The sequence below is a fragment of the Vipera berus genome (assembly GCF_964194415.1).
Source record: "Vipera berus genome assembly, chromosome: 4".
Classification (NCBI taxonomy): Eukaryota; Metazoa; Chordata; class Lepidosauria; order Squamata; family Viperidae; genus Vipera; species Vipera berus.
The window spans coordinates 37,624,431-37,632,519 of record NC_138206.1 but is presented as its reverse complement, the minus strand read 5'-3'; the positions used below and the strand labels follow the sequence as shown (position 1 = coordinate 37,632,519).

At 37.9% G+C, this 8,089-nt stretch overlaps 1 protein-coding gene across 1 annotated transcript in view; it reads left to right on the top strand.

Annotated features, from left to right (window-relative positions):
* Nucleotides 1-20: 20 nt before the first annotated feature.
* CGGBP1 (CGG triplet repeat binding protein 1) overlaps nucleotides 21-8,089 on the top strand; it is a 16,673-nt gene continuing 8,604 nt past the window's right edge. Inside the window, exon 1 of the mRNA XM_081327514.1 lies at nucleotides 21-206. The gene's annotated coding sequence lies outside the window, so the exon portion shown is untranslated. The remainder of the gene's footprint in view (nucleotides 207-8,089) is intronic.

Below are 8,089 nucleotides of genomic sequence, written 5' to 3'. Positions count from 1 at the left end.
AGAAGAGGAAACAACTCTATTCAGCCCTACCATCCGCCGTCGCCGCTCTCCCCCCCCCCCGCCTTTCCGTGTGCCTGTCTGTCTGGCAGGCGGCTCCGCCAAGTCTGTTCCACGCCATCGCCGAGTTCTTTGGCGGGCAAGCACGGAGCAGATCGGAGATTTCGTCTCGGTCAATGTGGAAGCCGAACTCCGCGCTGTCAGGATCGGTAAGGGCGAGTCGGAGAGAGAGAGGTTGCATTGCATCAAGCGCTGCACTGTAACCCACCTTGGCTTCTCTGCCCACCCCCCACCCCCCGGCGGGGAAGAAAAATTAGTCTAGGTCAGGGGTAGGCAACCTCGGCTCTTTTATGACTCGTGGACTTCAACTCCCAGAATTCCTGAGCCAGCTATGCTGGCTCAGGAATTCTGGGAATTGAAGTCCACGAGTCATAAAAGAGCCGAGGTTGCCTACCCCTGACCTAGGTTGTGTGGAACGAGATTGATGGGAAGGAAGGAGACTCAGACGGTGGCGGGAGAGAGGAGTTGAGTGAATGTCAGAAAGCGGGAGGGGGGGGGGCTCAGAAAATTCAGGTGATGGAGAAAATGCCTTGCAGAGTCAACGAAGAGTCTCCCCTTTGAAAGGAGGGAGGGACGGCAGGGTGCCTTGCTGGAGGCACAGATTGAAAGGCTGCACCTGATGAGGGACGTCTGTCAATATTACGGGAATTTCTGAGTCCGTGAACTGTACCGCTGACCAGGGTTTACAGAGACTGGGGGGGGGGGGAGGGGGAAAGAAGTTTACCACCTTGAAAGTATTTACACCGAAAAAGATTCATCTGGTTTTGGAACAGCCGAGATTTAAAGTCCCTTAAATGTATGGGAAAGATGGAAGTGCAACTCTTGAGACCGTTCCCTACAGGACAGTGTAGGACAGACTATATGTGTATTCTGGCAAGTAATCCCACTGTCTTTAATTGTACTTACGCCCAAGGGAATGTGCATAGGACTACATCCCTGAAAGCTCTTACTAGGCATAAGATCCATTCAAGAGAACCATGTTTGCTTGTGAGCAAATATATTTGAGTATGTGTTCTGAGGCTGCAATACTGAATTTCAGATTATTAATAATGTATCAATATTAATGTTACATAATATAATAAATAACAGCGTTGGAAGGGACCTTAGAGGTCTTCTAGTCCAATCCCCTGCTCAAGTAGGAAACCCTATACCATTTCAGACAAATGTTGGTTAATCTCTTCTTTAAAAATCTCCTGTGTTGGAGCATTCAAAACTTCTGGAAGCAAGTAGTTCCACTGATTAATTGTCAGGACATTTCTCCTTAGTTCTAGGTTGCATCTCTCTTTGGTTAGTTTCCATCCATTGCTTCTTGTCTTGCCTTCAAGTGCTTTGGAGAATAGCTTGACCCCGTCTTCTTTGTAGCTGCTCCTTAGATATTGGAACACTGCTATCATGTCACCCCTGGTCCTTCTTTTCATTAAACTAGACATACTCAATTCATGCAACCGTTTTTTATATGTTTTAGCTTTTAGTCCCCTAATCACCTTTGTTGCTCTTCTCTGCACTCTTTCTCTTTTTATATTGTGGTGACCAAAACCAGATGCCAATAGTTGGAAAACCACTATTTGCCAATCTGTTTCTAGTTCCAGATTAATTTTGGGAAGTAATCCTTATCATTAGTCATATATTGCAAAATAAAAAAAAATGATATGGTATATGATTTGATATTATTCCCCACTGTTTGAACAAGAAGCTGTGTCATTTTCAAATACACAACTAAATTGAAAAGAAATGTGCATACTGATCCTATCCTTTTTATTCTTGAGTGTATCATTTTGAGCAATAAGGAGGACTTCCACTTGGGTTTGTTTAAACCATAGTTCACCTTCAGCCACAATTCATATACTTTGCAGGTAGGGATCTTGATAACGCTTGTAACATAACTTTACCGAAAACTCAATTTTTATTCAAAAGAAAGTGAACGAATCCTATCTGAGGATGGCTCATTCATTCTAGTCAGGCCATGTGTGGAATCCACTAGTGCAATCATGCACTCTTTAAATGTTAAAATAGCCTTTTTTATGCTTGGCAGGTGAAATAAATGTTACACAGTAATTATAATTGATCTTGTGCACATTGCAGCATAAATATTGGATACCATTCTAGAATATCATTCTTGAAAATGTAGGCGTAAAACAGGTTTGTTACCTTTTGGGGAATAAATGTTTGAGTTATCTATCAAGGTATATACTGCAAAACATAGAAGAAGGGGATAAAATTTTAAAACTAAATTGCATTGCTTTAGGTAATTTACATGACTAATATCCATGCATTTAATAAGTTTTCCCCTTATATTAAAGAAAAACCAATTGAATAGCAAATTTGGAAAGACTCTGAGGCTGACTCCAAGTCCTTGGGAGGCTATTGGTTGTGTATTCCTGAGCTTCCTGATTTTTAACTGACAACAAAATATACTGTCAGGTTGAATGGCCATTAAAAAAAATATCATGAATCGTATACTTTCCACAGATAGATACTACAAATCAAGTCACTTCTTTACCATGGATTTTTTTTAAATGGTCTAATCGTTTTGCTACAAAATCTTGATCTAATCACAAAGTTTAAATATAGGCAATTTTAAGTTGTAAGAGTTTATGTTAGGTATATATATTCCTCAAATATCAAAGTAAATGAGATTATATTTTGGCAAGTAAGTACCGCTATTGAGAAACCAGAAATTAAAACAGGTAGTGTATTCAGTTTGGCCATGATTTTCTTTTCCTTAATATGATTATTATCAAAGCAGCCATTCAAAATGACATTTGTTGGTCGTGTATGTCAGTTGGGCATGCAGCTGCTAATGGATCAAGAATCAGTTATTAGAGATCTCCTAAAGGCACATTGTTTCAATCTTCCTAATTCATCAGTTAACCTCTTTTTTCCCTTTCATCAAAGTTTTCAACAACCAGAATTGTTTTATTGCATTTCCCAATATAACATATCTTCTTTCATTAATACAATAATTTTTGAACTACTTTTTTTCCCTTTACCTAGGCCATTTAAACCCAAATCATTAAATATTTAATAGGAAATAAACAATTTAAAGTACAAATAGCTTATGCAAGAAAATATTGAAATATTCCTTCAATTTTATAAGTAGCGCAAACTTATTTTGTTAAAAAGTCACTCCTATTATCTTCAGTGATGGTAATTCTGTAGAAAACATGCTAGGATTCTAACGCATAGAAGTATTTAATTTTTTAAAAAAAATGACAGCAGTAATAGTTATGTAATAAATCAGAAGCTAGTTTGAAGTAAAGTGATGGGTTTCTAATACTAATTTTCCAAGGAAAGAAAAGGAAGCTAGGTTTGCAAAGCAGTCAAAAGTGTCTGCTTCATATTTTACTGTGAGGCTGAAATCTGATCTGACAGCTGAGTGGAATTAAGCTGATGCTGTATGAAGACTCCTTCAACATTTTGTCATGCTTTCATGTTTGTCCAGAAGAGGTGTGCTCTTCCTCCAGAGTTTCTTCAGTTTGAGTCTTTTCTCTTTTTGTTTTAATATGAGAGATGTGATTTTTAAAACAACATATACACAATTGCAAAAAGAAGCTTCTCAAACTCTGTAACGTGTAGTAGGGACAACAATAAGACCCCTATTCATCTTACTTTTATTTATTTATTTTATTTATTTAGATTTATATACCGCCCTTTCCCGAAGGACTCAGGGCAGTTTACAGGGTATTTAAAAGAAAATCCATACAAAAGTTAAAACAATTAAAAAAGATTAAATGAAACCTTGAGAGAAAATAAAAACCCCAGTTAAAATTAAAAATTAAAATTAAAAATTCTCAGCCTGGGCCAGAGAGCTCGAAGAGCCAGGTCTTCAGGTCCCGGCGGAATGAACAGAGGTCGGGGGCAGTCCTAAGCTCCGTGGGCAGCTGGTTCCAAAGGGCAGGTGCACCCACTGAGAAGGCCCTATCCCTGGGTGTTACCCGCCGGCAATCTTTAACCGGCGGCACCCTAAGAAGACCCTCCCTGTGGGAGCGCACTGGACGAAGGGGGCTTGATGCTGGCAGCAGGTGTTCCCTCAAATATCCCGGACCCTCGCCATTTAGGGCTTTATAGGTCTGCATGTCTTTGCTCGATGTCAGTAAACAAACAATACAATAATAACCTCTCTGTTAGGATTTCTTTGTACTCTGGTTCTGAACAGAAATGTCTTTTCAGGATAAAGAATTCTAGAACATCTAAGCCATTTGTGCTTATATGATCTTTGAAAAAAAAAACTTCTCAAGAAATTCATGGGTAATAGACATGCCAGGCTTTAAAGATAGTTGCTTTCTGACCATTTAGGGAAGCCTCCACTCAAGTAATCACTTTTGTGATTAAAATGGTACCTCTACAAGCTGTTTAAAAATAAAAAATGGTTTCACATAGTTGTACACAAAGTGTGTTTGATCTATATCAGGTAAGAAATCCTCCATTTTAAGTGCAAAAGTATTTTGAGTGGGAATGCTATGAGTATTTTGGTAGTGTTCATATAATTCCATGAACTATTCAAGCAAGTTCATTGCATAGTCAAGCTCTGTATTCCTGCAGTTGAAATAAGATTTGAAATGAAATATTTAGTTGTTCCTGATTTCAAAAGAGCCAATAGAGAACTTATGTGTACATGTAGTACATACATATAGCATACTAAATAAAATGTGTTGGATCTTCAAATAGAGTGGAACTCATTGAACTTGAAAATTGAGGGGAAAAGCAACATTCACCAATTCCCCTTTCTTTCTGCTACGTGCAGGGTTAAATTGTAAAATCATATCTTCAACAGGAAAATTCTATTAGAAAATAGTTCCCTCCATCAATAGGAGGAATGGATCTGTCACACAAGGACAAAACAATATTTCTGAAATACCTTACTTTAGCAATCTTTTTGCTTTGCTGTGTGGTATCCCTATTTTTAATATTGTGCTTGTTTCATCACAGGAAATGGTATCATACAGTATGTATTGTCTGCACACTGGTTAAAGCATCAATTATAGCATGCAGTCATGGGGGGGAAGTACACCCTCATTCAGTTCTGTGGTTTTATGTATCAGGACATAGTAAAAATCATCTGGTCCTTAGCAGTTCCAAAAAGTAGGTAAATACAACCTCAGATGACCAACAACACATAACATATTATATCATGTCATCATTTATTTTACAAAAAGAGCCAAAATGGAGAAGTACACCCTTACTGCTTCCATATGTATGAAAAAACTAAGTAACAGCCAACTGTTGCTAATCAAGTGTCCTTGATCAATTTATCGTTAGCAAGTATGGTTACCTCTATAAAAGCCAATGTTTTAGAGTTTGCTGGTCTCCAGCATTACAGTGTATGTTAATGCCAAAGAGTAAAGATATTGACAATGATCTTAGAGAAGCAATTGTTACTGCCCATCAATCTGGCAAGAGTTATAAGGCCATTCCCAAACAATGTAAAGTCCATTATTCTACAGTGAGGAAGATTACTCACAAGTGGAAAGCATTTGTGACAGTTGCCCATTTTACCAGGAGTGGATGTCCCAGGAAATTCATCCCAAGGTGAGACGGTGCCATGCTCAGAGAAAATGCAAAAAAAAAATGCAAGAGTTATATCTCAGACTTCACAGGCCTCGGTTAGCAAGTTAAATGTTAAATTTCATGACAGTACAGTTAAAAATAGACTGAACAAGTATGGTTTGTTTGCAAGGATTGCTGGGAGAAAGCCTCTTTTCTCTAAAAAGAACATGGCAGCCTGGCTTAGGTTTGCAAAGTTGCATCTGAGCAAATCACAAGACTTCTGAACACTGCCCTTTGGACAGACAAGATCAAAGTGGAATTGTTTGGCCATAATGCACGGTGCCATGTTTGGCAAAAACCAAACACAGCATATCATCGCAAACATCTCATACCAACTGTCAAACACGGTGGCAGAGGGGTAATGATTTGGGTTTGTTTTGCAGCCACAGGAGCCAGGCACCTTGTAGCCATTGAGCCAATCATGAACTCTTCTGTATACCAAAATGTTCTAGAGTCAAATGTGAGGCCATCTGTCTGACAGCTAAAGCTTGGCCGACATTGTGTCATGCAACAATACAATGATCCCAAGCACACCAGCAAATCTACAGAGAATGGCTGAAAAAGAAAAGAATCAAGATGTTGCAAGGGCCCAGTTAAAGTCCAGACCTCAACCCTATTGAAATGCTGTGGCGGAACCTCAAGAGAGCTGTGCATAAACAAATGCCCACAAACTTCAATGAACTGAAGCAATGTTGTAAAGAAGAGTGGGCCAAAATTCCTCCACAAACATGTGAGAGACTGATAAAATCATACAGAATATGGTTACTTCAAGTTATGGCAGCTAAAGATGGTTCTACAAGCTATTAAATCACAAGAGGTACTTAATTTTTCACACATGGCTTCTCTATTTTGGCTTTCTTTTTGTAAAAGAGCCTTGGTGGAGCAGTGGGCTAATGCCTCCTTAAGTAACACCAGCTGCCTGCAATTAGTGCAGGTTCGCATCCCACCAGGCTCAAGGTTGACTCAGCCTTCCATCCTTCTGAGGTAGGTAAAATGAGGACCCAGATTGTTGGGGGCAATAAGCTGAGTTTGTAAAAATGCCGCTTGAGATGGGGCCGAAAGCCCTAATAAGCAGGCATATACATAGAATGAAGGCTATTGCTAAGCACATTGTGCTTTAGATTGTAAGCCGCCGTGAGTCTTCGGAGAAGGGCGGAATATAAATGGGATTAAAAAACAATGATTACATGCCGTAATATGTCATGTGTTGTTGTTCATCTAAGGTTGTATTTACCTTCTTCTAAGAACTGAGGACCAGATGATTTTTACTCTATCTTGTTACGTAAAACCATAGAACTCAAAGAGGGTGTACTTTCTTTCTTTTTATTAAAGAGTTTTAAAACAAAATTTTACAATACATATCCCCAAAACCCACCCACCCCAAACCACCCCCCTTCCCCCTCCCACTTCCCAGAGCTGAATACAGGGTTATAGATATAATAATCATATTCTAACTAAAATTATCCATTATAAAATTAACCAAATTCATAATGTGCTTTAACTCCCCTTTAACATAGATACATTCAAATTATTAAAAACAATAATAACTTAAACAAAAATATAATCAATACTAATACTAAAATTAATAACAATATCATCTAAAATCTACTCATAAGCTAAATGGAACTTTTAGTCCCATATTTGTTCTGAATATAATCTATCCATCTTCTCCAAACTGAAATATATCTTTCTTGTGAATGATCCTTCAAATAAGCAGAAACCTTAGACATTTCTGCAAGATTCGATACTTTAAGTACCCATTCTTCTATAGTAGGCAAACTATCCTTTTTCCAGTATTGTCCCACCAGTAACCGTGCTGCTGTTATCAAATTCAACATCAGATTGGTTTCTTTAGTATCACAATCTACAACAATACCCAATAAAAACAATTGTGGAGAGAACTTTATCTTTCTCTTTAAAATCTTTTGAATGTTCCACCAAATTTTAATCCAAAAAGCTTTTATATTTCTACAAGTCCACCACATATGAAAGTAGGTGGCCTCTAAACTACCACATCTCCAGCATTTAGACTGTAGGTTAGGATACATGTTAGACAACTTTTTGGGATCCAAATGCCATCTATAAAACATTTTATAAAAATTTTCTCTTAAATTTTGAGCCTGAGTAAATTTAACATTTCTAACCCAGATTACCTCCCAAATATCCAACGGAATTGGTTCCTGAATATTTTGTGCCCACTTTATCATACAATCTTTAACTAATTCCGTTTCTGAATCCAATTCAATTAAAACATTATATATCCTCTTTATATGCGCACGATTTAAATCTCTAATTTGTTTTACTAAGTTTTCATCTGTAATTGTGATGCCAACCTTCTGATCCAGCTTCCACCTAACTTTCAATTGGGTATATTGAAACCAAGAGTAACTTATGTTTTCTTGTTTTAACTCATCTAATGATTTAAGTTGCCAGTTATTCCCTTCCAATCTAAGTAATTCCTAATAGGAAAACATATCCAAACTCA